Source organism: Garra rufa, chromosome 12 (assembly GCF_049309525.1).
Source record: "Garra rufa chromosome 12, GarRuf1.0, whole genome shotgun sequence".
Lineage (NCBI taxonomy): Eukaryota > Metazoa > Chordata > Actinopteri > Cypriniformes > Cyprinidae > Garra > Garra rufa.
Genome location: NC_133372.1, coordinates 24,894,135 through 24,903,513, shown reverse-complemented (window position 1 = coordinate 24,903,513; position 9,379 = coordinate 24,894,135). Strand labels below are relative to the sequence as shown.

The window sequence follows — 9,379 nt, the reverse complement described above, 5'->3', positions numbered from 1 at the left end:
AAGACAAAAATAATTTAAAATCATAAGGTTGTGCTACATAATCTTCATCCGTCGGTTTGTCTGAATAAGCTATACATTTTCTTTCATGTTCTATTTTCAGAAGTCAGGACAATGTCGATTTTCATGTGACATGAACAAGAATTTTCACTCCACTGCATTCGTTTCCTCCTGATTATTCCCTGTTGAAAGTAATTTGTTAATGCTTTTACATTTTACATTACATCAACTCATTGCACCCTTTTTATGAAAGTGCTTATAATTACAGGTGCTGATCATATAATTAGAATATCTTCAAAAAGTTTATTTATTTCACTAATTCCATTCAAGAAGTGAAACTTGTATAATGTATACATTCATTCCACACAGACTGATTTATTTCAAGTGTTTATTTCTTTTAATTTTGATGATTATAACCAACAACTAATGAAAACCCCAATTCAGTGTCTCAGAAAATTAGAATATTACTTAGGACCAATACAAAGAAAGGATTTTTAGAAATCTTGGCCAACTGAAAAGTATGAACATGAAAAGTATGAGCATGTACAGCACACAGGCTCCTTTTGCCTGAATTACTGCAGCAATGCGGCGTGGCATGGAGTCGATCAGTCTGTGGCACTGCTCAGGTGTTATGAGAGCCCAGGTTGCTCTGATAGTGGCCTTTAGCTCTTCTGCATTGTTGGGTCTGGTGTATTGCATCTTCCTCTTCACAATACCCCATAGATTTTCTATATGGTTAAGGTCAAGCGAGTTTGTTGGCCAATTATGAACAGGGATACTATGGTCCTTAAACCAGGTACTGGTAGCTTTGGCACTGTGTGCAGGTGCCAAGTCCTGTAGGAAAATGAAATCTGCATCTCCATAAAGTTGGTCAGCAGCAGGAAGCATGAAGTGCTCTAAAATGTCCTGGTATACAGCTGTGTTGACCTTGGACCTCAGAAAACACAGTGGACCAACACCAGCAGATGACATGACATGGACCCCAAACCATCACTGACTGTGGAAACTTTACACTGGACCTCAAGCAATGTGGATTCTGTGCCTCTCCTCTCTTCCTCCAGACTCTGGGAACCTGATTTCCAAAGGAAATGCAAAATTTACTTTCATCAGAGAACTTAACTTTGGAGCACTCAGCAGCAGTCACTTCTTCTGACACTGTCTGTTGTTCAAGAGTGGCTTGACACAAGGAATATGACGGCTGAAACCCATATCTTGCATACATCTGTGCATAGTGGTTCTTGAAGCACTGACTCCAGCTGCAGTCCACTCTTTGTGAATCTCCCCCACATTTTTGAATGAGTTTTGTTTCACAATTCTCTCCAGGGTGCGGTTATCCCTATTGCTTGTACACTTTTTTCTACCACATCTTTTCCTTCCCTTTCGCCTCTCTATTAATGTGCTTGGACACAGAGCTCTATGAACAGCCAGCCTCTTTTGCAATAACCTTTTGTGTCTTGTGCTCCTTGTGCAAGGTGTCAACGGTCGTATTTTGTACAACTGTCAAATCAGCAGTCTTCCCCATGATTGTGTAGCCTACAGAACTAGACTGAGGCTCCGTCCACACGAAGCCGGTGCGTTCCCTATCCCATCATTTTTTTTCCTCGTTCTAAAAAAAAATTCCGTAAACACGAAACCACTGAAAACGGTGTAGTATATATGCCAGACCAGTGTGGGGTGCTGTAATTCTGCCATAGAGATACGCTATACACGGAGAAGAAGACTTTGAGCATGCACATAACCTTGCGCGCTGTATACGAACTAAGAAGAAGAAGACGAAGATGCGAACATTATCGCTTGTTGCTCATAACAGTTGCATAGAAGCAATAGATTTTGCTGTAATAAAGCTAGTAGGCTTAGTAGCAACACGAACGCAATCATGTAGTCCGCCATTATTGTTGTTGCTGTTACGTGTGACGCAGCCGACACGTGATGTGATGACATCATCGTTTCACAAAATAAACGTATTGGCTGTACACACGAAACCGCGAGGGTGTCGTTTTCAGATTTATCCACTTTGGGACCCGGTTTCAAAAAATAGCGGATTCAGTCTCCTAAAACGCCGGATCCGTGTGGATGAAACACCAATACGATAAAAAATGTATGCGTATACAGCGAAACGCGTCTCCGTGTGGACAGGCCCTGAGAGACCATTTAAAGGTTTTGAGTTAATTAGCTGATTAGAGGGTGGCACCAGGTGTCTTCAATACTGAACCTTTTCACAATATTCTAATTTTCTGAGACACTGAATTGGGGTTTTCATTAGTTGTCAGTTATAATCATCAAAATTAAGAGAAATAAACACTTGAAATATATCAGTCTGTGTGGAATGAATGTATACCATCAAGCCACCATCGAGAGCTTGCTGACCTACGCTGTGTGGTACAGTAGCTGCACAGAAGCTGACAGGAAGAGACTGCAGAAGGTGACCATCGGCTGCCCTCTGCCCTCTGCCCTCTATTACCTCCATTCATAACGCCCACTGTCTCAGCAGGGCTAGGAACATTTTAAAGGACAATACTCACCCCGGTTTTCATCTCTTTAACTTGCTGCCTTCTGGCAGCATAGGTCTATAGCTGCCAGAACAAATAGACTCAGGGACAGTTTCTTTCCCAAAGCTGTTTCCATACTGAACTCAGATTTGCACTGAAAACTGTTATATTTGTATGTATTTGCAACCAGTATGGTCATACTTATCATTTCAAGGTACTGTCATCTCGCAATTGGACTAATTTGAGCACCCATAGGAAAATGTTTTAAAAGAATGTTATATTTAGTGTATAATATAAGGACTGAAATCTTGTAACTATTGTTCATTTAAATCATTTTAGAAACACTGGAAAAAGTGCACAACAGACACATTGGGGTTGCATACACTAGTCAGGTAGTTTACTACTTCAACCACTAGTTGGCAAACATGAACACCAGTTTCCTTCCAGGCTAAGTTCTTTTGGAGTTTGTATGTGTTCTTGATAAACTGTTTTGTTTAGATGCGATATTTAGAGGATCTTGCTCTCTGAGTTTTAGGCAGTGGTTGGACTTTCTATTGTGATTGTGAAAAATGTTGATATTGGATATTCTTGCTATTGTAACCCACATCATCTTTCTGGGAGAAACTGAACAGTGCCACACGCTTTTTTGACTTTTCTACATGTAAAAACACAAATGTTGAGGAGGTGTCTAGAAAACACAGCATAGGAGTAGGCTTGATGGTTCCGGAGCGGCTTGATGGTTCCGGAGCGGGCTTGATGGTTCCTTGAACACTAAACTCTAGTGAGACGGTGTGAGACTCAACATGGCGGCGGTGCGCTGCTAGAAACTTTTTCGTACTTTTCCCCTTTTTTTTCTCTCTCACTTCACCTCCCACAAATACAATAAAACTGGATTATAATTAGGACTTGGATCGCCTAGAATATTACATTGACAATGCTACAATAGACTCTCAAGATACTCAACACCACTGAGCTACATCCCCTTTGCTAAAACGACTTTTGAGCATCTGTAGGTATACAAATGCTGTTAAATCCAGTAGCTGGCACATCACAAGACCAAACTGAAAGGCTTTTACTCAAACTTGCTGAAAATGCATTAAAGCTTTAACAGAGCTTGGAGATGCTGGGGATTGAACCCAGGACCTCATACATGCGAAGCATGCGCTCTACCACTGAGCTACATCCCCTGATAAAAGGTGTGCTTTGTTTGTGTGTAGTTACAAGTGCTTTTACTCAAGATAACGTTTGTGTAATAAGTAGTAGATGTTTGCAGACATTGTAATGACTACACACGTAGGTCAAAAGTCTGATAAATAGGTAGTTAAAGATTGAACCCAGGACCTCATACATGCAAAGCATGCGCTCTACCACTGAGCTACATCCCCATGGCAGAAATGGTAGAGGACCAAACTGAAAGGCTTTTACTCAAACTTGCTGAAAATGCATTAAAGCTTTAACATAGCTTGGAGATGCTGGGGATTGAACCCAAGGCCTCATACATGCAAAGCATGCGATCTACCATTGAGCTACATCCCCATACAAAAATGACATTTGGGCATCTGTAGGTATACAAATTCTGTTAATCCCAGTAGAGGGCACATAAAAGGAATGAATTGAAGCTCTTTTGCATGAAACGCAACAAGCATTGAGCAGCATTTGGAGAAGCTGGGGATTGAACCCAGGACCTCATACATGCAAAGCATGCGCTCTACCACTGAGCTACATCCCCTTTGCTAAAATGACTTTTGAGCATCTGTAGGTATACAAATGCTGTTAAATCCAGTAGCTGGCACATCACAAGACCAAACTGAAAGGCTTTTACTCAGTAGATCTGTAGATCTGTAGGACCAAACTGAAAGGCTTTTACTCAAACTTGCTGAAAATGCATTAAAGCGTTAAGAGAGCTTGGAGATGCTGGGGATTGAACCCAGTACCTCACACATGCAAAGCATGTGCTCTACCACTGAGCTATATCCCTACTGAAAAGGTTGCCTTTTGGGCATCTGTAGGTATACAAATTCTGTTAATCCCAGTAGTGGGCAGATATAAGGATTGAATTGAAGCTCTTTTGCATGAAACGCAATAAACATTGAGCAGCATTTGGAGATGCTGGGGATTGAACCCAGGACCTCATACATGCAAAGCATGCGCTCTACCACTGAGCTACATCCCCTTTGCTAAAACGACTTTTGAGCATCTGTAGGTATACAAATGCTGTTAAATCCAGTAGCTGGCACATCACAAGACCAAACTGAAAGGCTTTTACTCAAACTTGCTGAAAATGCATTAAAGCTTTAACAGAGCTTGGAGATGCTGGGGATTGAACCCAGGACCTCATACATGCGAAGCATGCGCTCTACCACTGAGCTACATCCCCTGATAAAAGGTGTGCTTTGTTTGTGTGTAGTTACAAGTGCTTTTACTCAAGATAACGTTTGTGTAATAAGTAGTAGATGTTTGCAGACATTGTAATGACTACACACGTAGGTCAAAAGTCTGATAAATAGGTAGTTAAAGATTGAACCCAGGACCTCATACATGCAAAGCATGCGCTCTACCACTGAGCTACATCCCCATGGCAGAAATGGTAGAGGACCAAACTGAAAGGCTTTTACTCAAACTTGCTGAAAATGCATTAAAGCTTTAACATAGCTTGGAGATGCTGGGGATTGAACCCAAGGCCTCATACATGCAAAGCATGCGATCTACCATTGAGCTACATCCCCATACAAAAATGACATTTGGGCATCTGTAGGTATACAAATTCTGTTAATCCCAGTAGAGGGCACATAAAAGGAATGAATTGAAGCTCTTTTGCATGAAACGCAACAAGCATTGAGCAGCATTTGGAGAAGCTGGGGATTGAACCCAGGACCTCATACATGCAAAGCATGCGCTCTACCACTGAGCTACGTCCCCTTTGCTAAAATGACTTTTGAGCATCTGTAGGTATACAAATGCTGTTAAATCCAGTAGCTGGCACATCACAAGACCAAACTGAAAGGCTTTTACTCAGTAGATCTGTAGATCTGTAGGACCAAACTGAAAGGCTTTTACTCAAACTTGCTGAAAATGCATTAAAGCGTTAAGAGAGCTTGGAGATGCTGGGGATTGAACCCAGTACCTCACACATGCAAAGCATGTGCTCTACCACTGAGCTATATCCCTACTGAAAAGGTTGCCTTTTGGGCATCTGTAGGTATACAAATTCTGTTAATCCCAGTAGTGGGCAGATATAAGGATTGAATTGAAGCTCTTTTGCATGAAACGCAATAAACATTGAGCAGCATTTGGAGATGCTGGGGATTGAACCCAGGACCTCATACATGCAAAGCATGCGCTCTACCACTGAGCTACATCCCCTTTGCTAAAACGACTTTTGAGCATCTGTAGGTATACAAATGCTGTTAAATCCAGTAGCTGGCACATCACAAGACCAAACTGAAAGGCTTTTACTCAAACTTGCTGAAAATGCATTAAAGCTTTAACAGAGCTTGGAGATGCTGGGGATTGAACCCAGGACCTCATACATGCGAAGCATGCGCTCTACCACTGAGCTACATCCCCTGATAAAAGGTGTGCTTTGTTTGTGTGTAGTTACAAGTGCTTTTACTCAAGATAACGTTTGTGTAATAAGTAGTAGATGTTTGCAGACATTGTAATGACTACACACGTAGGTCAAAAGTCTGATAAATAGGTAGTTAAAGATTGCTTGGAGATTGAACCCAGGACCTCATACATGCAAAGTATGCGCTCTACCACTGAGCTACATCCCCATGGCAGAAATGGTAGAGGACCAAACTGAAAGGCTTTTACTCAAACTTGCTGAAAATGCATTAAAGCTATAGCTTGGAGATGCTGGGGATTGAACCCAAGGCCTCATACATGCAAAGCATGCGATCTACCACTGAGCTACATCCCCATACAAAAATGACATTTGGGCATCTGTAGGTATACAAATTCTGTTAATCCCAGTAGAGGGCACATAAAAGGAATGAATTGAAGCTCTTTTGCATGAAACGCAACAAGCATTGAGCAGCATTTGGAGAAGCTGGGGATTGAACCCAGGACCTCATACATGCAAAGCATGCGCTCTACCACTGAGCTACATCCCCTTTGCTAAAATGACTTTTGAGCATCTGTAGGTATACAAATGCTGTTAAATCCAGTAGCTGGCACATCACAAGACCAAACTGAAAGGCTTTTACTCAAACTTGCTGAAAATGCATTAAAGCTTTAACAGAGCTTGGAGATGTTGGGGATTGAACCCAGGACCTCATACATGCGAAGCATGCGCTCTACCACTGAGCTACACCCCCTGATAAAAGGTGTGCTTTGTTTGTGTGTAGTTACAAGTGCTTTTACTCAAGATAACGTTTGTGTAATAAGTAGTAGATGTTTGCAGACATTGTAATGACTACACACGTAGGTCAAAAGTCTGATCAATAGGTAGTTAAAGATTGCTTGGAGATACTGGGGATTGAACCCAGGACCTCATACATGCAAAGCATGCGCTCTACCACTGAGCTACATCCCCATGGCAAAAATGGTAGAGGACCAAACTGAAAGGCTTTTACTCAAACTTGCTGAAAATGCATTAAAGCTTTAACATAGCTTGGAGATGCTGGGGTTTGAACCCAGGACCTCATACATGCAAAGCATGCGCTCTACCACTGAGCTACATCCCCTGATAAAAGGTGTGCTTTGTTTGTGTGTAGTTACAAGTGCTTTTACTCAAGATAACGTTTGTGTAATAAGTAGTAGATGTTTGCAGACATTGTAATGACTACACACGTAGGTCAAAAGTCTGATAAATAGGTAGTTAAAGATTGCTTGGAGATTGAACCCAGGACCTCATACATGCAAAGTATGCGCTCTACCACTGAGCTACATCCCCATGGCAGAAATGGTAGAGGACCAAACTGAAAGGCTTTTACTCAAACTTGCTGAAAATGCATTAAAGCTATAGCTTGGAGATGCTGGGGATTGAACCCAAGGCCTCATACATGCAAAGCATGCGATCTACCACTGAGCTACATCCCCATACAAAAATGACATTTGGGCATCTGTAGGTATACAAATTCTGTTAATCCCAGTAGAGGGCACATAAAAGGAATGAATTGAAGCTCTTTTGCATGAAACGCAACAAGCATTGAGCAGCATTTGGAGAAGCTGGGGATTGAACCCAGGACCTCATACATGCAAAGCATGCGCTCTACCACTGAGCTACATCCCCTTTGCTAAAATGACTTTTGAGCATCTGTAGGTATACAAATGCTGTTAAATCCAGTAGCTGGCACATCACAAGACCAAACTGAAAGGCTTTTACTCAAACTTGCTGAAAATGCATTAAAGCTTTAACAGAGCTTGGAGATGTTGGGGATTGAACCCAGGACCTCATACATGCGAAGCATGCGCTCTACCACTGAGCTACACCCCCTGATAAAAGGTGTGCTTTGTTTGTGTGTAGTTACAAGTGCTTTTACTCAAGATAACGTTTGTGTAATAAGTAGTAGATGTTTGCAGACATTGTAATGACTACACACGTAGGTCAAAAGTCTGATCAATAGGTAGTTAAAGATTGCTTGGAGATACTGGGGATTGAACCCAGGACCTCATACAGGCAAAGCATGCGCTCTACCACTGAGCTACATCCCCATGGCAAAAATGGTAGAGGACCAAACTGAAAGGCTTTTACTCAAACTTGCTGAAAATGCATTAAAGCTTTAACATAGCTTGGAGATGCTGGGGTTTGAACCCAGGACCTCATACATGCAAAGCATGCGCTCTACCACTGAGCTACATCCCCATACAAAAATGACATTTGGGCATCTGTAGGTATACAAATTCTGTTATTCCCAGTAGAGGGCACATAAAAGGAATGAATTGAAGCTCTTTTGCATGAAACGCAACAAGCACTGAGCAGCATTTGGAGATGCTGGGGATGGAACCCAGGACCTCATACATGCAAAGCATGCGCTCTACCACTGAGCTACATCCCCGTTGTGAAAATGACTTTTGGGCATTTGTAGGTATACAAATTCTGTTAATTTGGAGATGCTGGGGATAGAACCCAGGACCTTTGCTAAAATGACTTTTGAGCATCTGTAGGTATACAAATTCTGTTAATCCCAGTAGAGGGCAGACAAAAGGAATGAATTGAAGCTCTTTTGCATGAAACGCAAAAAACATTGAGCAGCATTTGGAGATGCTGGGGATTGAACCCAGGACCTCATACATGCAAAGCATGCGCTCTACCACTGACCTACATCCCCGTTGCAAATGACATTTGAGCATCTGTAGGTATACAAATGCTGTTAAATCCAGTAGCTGGCACGTCACAGGACCAAACTGAAAGGTTTTTACTCAAACTTGCTGAAAATGCATTAAAGCTTTAACAGAGCTGGGAGATTCTGGGGATTGAACCCAGGACCTCACACATGCGAAGCATGCGCTCTACCACTGAGCTACACCCCCTGATAAAAGGTGTGCTTTGTTTGTGTGTAGTTACAAGTGCTTTTACTCAAGATAACATTTGTGTAATAAGTAGTAGATGTTTGCAGACATTGTAATGACTACACACGTAGGTCAAAAGTCTGATAAATAGGTAGTTAAAGATTGCTTGGAGATACTGGGGATTGAACCCAGGAGCTCATACATGCAAAGCATGCGCTCTACCACTGAGCTACATCCCCATAGAAAAATGACTTTTGGGCATCTGTAGGTATACAAATTCTGTTAATCCCAGTAGAGGGCAGATAAAAAGAATGAATTGAAGCTCTTTTGCATGAAACGCAATAAACATTGAGTAGCATTTGGAGAGGCTGGGGATTGAACCCTGGACCTCATACATGCAAAGCATGCGCTCTACCACTGAGCTACATCCCCGTTGC

The 9,379-nt window shown here is 41.9% G+C and overlaps 24 non-coding genes across 24 annotated transcripts; all 24 read right to left on the bottom strand.

The window, feature by feature from the left end:
- Window positions 1–3,601: 3,601 nt before the first annotated feature.
- Window positions 3,602–3,673, bottom strand: trnaa-cgc (transfer RNA alanine (anticodon CGC)). The gene has a single exon. It is a non-coding gene; the product is annotated as a tRNA-Ala (tRNA).
- Window positions 3,674–3,950: 277 nt separating this feature from the next.
- Window positions 3,951–4,022, bottom strand: trnaa-ugc (transfer RNA alanine (anticodon UGC)). Its single transcript has one exon. It is a non-coding gene; the product is annotated as a tRNA-Ala (tRNA).
- Window positions 4,023–4,143: 121 nt separating this feature from the next.
- Window positions 4,144–4,215, bottom strand: trnaa-ugc (transfer RNA alanine (anticodon UGC)). The gene has a single exon. It is a non-coding gene; the product is annotated as a tRNA-Ala (tRNA).
- Window positions 4,216–4,587: 372 nt separating this feature from the next.
- Window positions 4,588–4,659, bottom strand: trnaa-ugc (transfer RNA alanine (anticodon UGC)). Its single transcript has one exon. It is a non-coding gene; the product is annotated as a tRNA-Ala (tRNA).
- Window positions 4,660–4,791: 132 nt separating this feature from the next.
- On the bottom strand, window positions 4,792–4,863 carry trnaa-cgc (transfer RNA alanine (anticodon CGC)). Its single transcript has one exon. It is a non-coding gene; the product is annotated as a tRNA-Ala (tRNA).
- Window positions 4,864–5,140: 277 nt separating this feature from the next.
- On the bottom strand, window positions 5,141–5,212 carry trnaa-ugc (transfer RNA alanine (anticodon UGC)). The gene has a single exon. It is a non-coding gene; the product is annotated as a tRNA-Ala (tRNA).
- A 121-nt stretch (window positions 5,213–5,333) lies between these two features.
- trnaa-ugc (transfer RNA alanine (anticodon UGC)) lies at window positions 5,334–5,405 on the bottom strand. Its single transcript has one exon. It is a non-coding gene; the product is annotated as a tRNA-Ala (tRNA).
- A 372-nt stretch (window positions 5,406–5,777) lies between these two features.
- On the bottom strand, window positions 5,778–5,849 carry trnaa-ugc (transfer RNA alanine (anticodon UGC)). The gene has a single exon. It is a non-coding gene; the product is annotated as a tRNA-Ala (tRNA).
- Window positions 5,850–5,981: 132 nt separating this feature from the next.
- trnaa-cgc (transfer RNA alanine (anticodon CGC)) lies at window positions 5,982–6,053 on the bottom strand. Its single transcript has one exon. It is a non-coding gene; the product is annotated as a tRNA-Ala (tRNA).
- Window positions 6,054–6,336: 283 nt separating this feature from the next.
- On the bottom strand, window positions 6,337–6,408 carry trnaa-ugc (transfer RNA alanine (anticodon UGC)). The gene has a single exon. It is a non-coding gene; the product is annotated as a tRNA-Ala (tRNA).
- Window positions 6,409–6,529: 121 nt separating this feature from the next.
- Window positions 6,530–6,601, bottom strand: trnaa-ugc (transfer RNA alanine (anticodon UGC)). The gene has a single exon. It is a non-coding gene; the product is annotated as a tRNA-Ala (tRNA).
- A 132-nt stretch (window positions 6,602–6,733) lies between these two features.
- trnaa-cgc (transfer RNA alanine (anticodon CGC)) lies at window positions 6,734–6,805 on the bottom strand. The gene has a single exon. It is a non-coding gene; the product is annotated as a tRNA-Ala (tRNA).
- A 146-nt stretch (window positions 6,806–6,951) lies between these two features.
- trnaa-ugc (transfer RNA alanine (anticodon UGC)) lies at window positions 6,952–7,023 on the bottom strand. Its single transcript has one exon. It is a non-coding gene; the product is annotated as a tRNA-Ala (tRNA).
- A 79-nt stretch (window positions 7,024–7,102) lies between these two features.
- Window positions 7,103–7,174, bottom strand: trnaa-ugc (transfer RNA alanine (anticodon UGC)). Its single transcript has one exon. It is a non-coding gene; the product is annotated as a tRNA-Ala (tRNA).
- Window positions 7,175–7,457: 283 nt separating this feature from the next.
- Window positions 7,458–7,529, bottom strand: trnaa-ugc (transfer RNA alanine (anticodon UGC)). The gene has a single exon. It is a non-coding gene; the product is annotated as a tRNA-Ala (tRNA).
- A 121-nt stretch (window positions 7,530–7,650) lies between these two features.
- Window positions 7,651–7,722, bottom strand: trnaa-ugc (transfer RNA alanine (anticodon UGC)). Its single transcript has one exon. It is a non-coding gene; the product is annotated as a tRNA-Ala (tRNA).
- Window positions 7,723–7,854: 132 nt separating this feature from the next.
- On the bottom strand, window positions 7,855–7,926 carry trnaa-cgc (transfer RNA alanine (anticodon CGC)). Its single transcript has one exon. It is a non-coding gene; the product is annotated as a tRNA-Ala (tRNA).
- A 146-nt stretch (window positions 7,927–8,072) lies between these two features.
- trnaa-ugc (transfer RNA alanine (anticodon UGC)) lies at window positions 8,073–8,144 on the bottom strand. The gene has a single exon. It is a non-coding gene; the product is annotated as a tRNA-Ala (tRNA).
- Window positions 8,145–8,223: 79 nt separating this feature from the next.
- Window positions 8,224–8,295, bottom strand: trnaa-ugc (transfer RNA alanine (anticodon UGC)). The gene has a single exon. It is a non-coding gene; the product is annotated as a tRNA-Ala (tRNA).
- A 121-nt stretch (window positions 8,296–8,416) lies between these two features.
- trnaa-ugc (transfer RNA alanine (anticodon UGC)) lies at window positions 8,417–8,488 on the bottom strand. Its single transcript has one exon. It is a non-coding gene; the product is annotated as a tRNA-Ala (tRNA).
- Window positions 8,489–8,689: 201 nt separating this feature from the next.
- trnaa-ugc (transfer RNA alanine (anticodon UGC)) lies at window positions 8,690–8,761 on the bottom strand. Its single transcript has one exon. It is a non-coding gene; the product is annotated as a tRNA-Ala (tRNA).
- A 130-nt stretch (window positions 8,762–8,891) lies between these two features.
- On the bottom strand, window positions 8,892–8,963 carry trnaa-cgc (transfer RNA alanine (anticodon CGC)). Its single transcript has one exon. It is a non-coding gene; the product is annotated as a tRNA-Ala (tRNA).
- Window positions 8,964–9,109: 146 nt separating this feature from the next.
- On the bottom strand, window positions 9,110–9,181 carry trnaa-ugc (transfer RNA alanine (anticodon UGC)). Its single transcript has one exon. It is a non-coding gene; the product is annotated as a tRNA-Ala (tRNA).
- Window positions 9,182–9,302: 121 nt separating this feature from the next.
- Window positions 9,303–9,374, bottom strand: trnaa-ugc (transfer RNA alanine (anticodon UGC)). Its single transcript has one exon. It is a non-coding gene; the product is annotated as a tRNA-Ala (tRNA).
- Window positions 9,375–9,379: the final 5 nt, after the last annotated feature.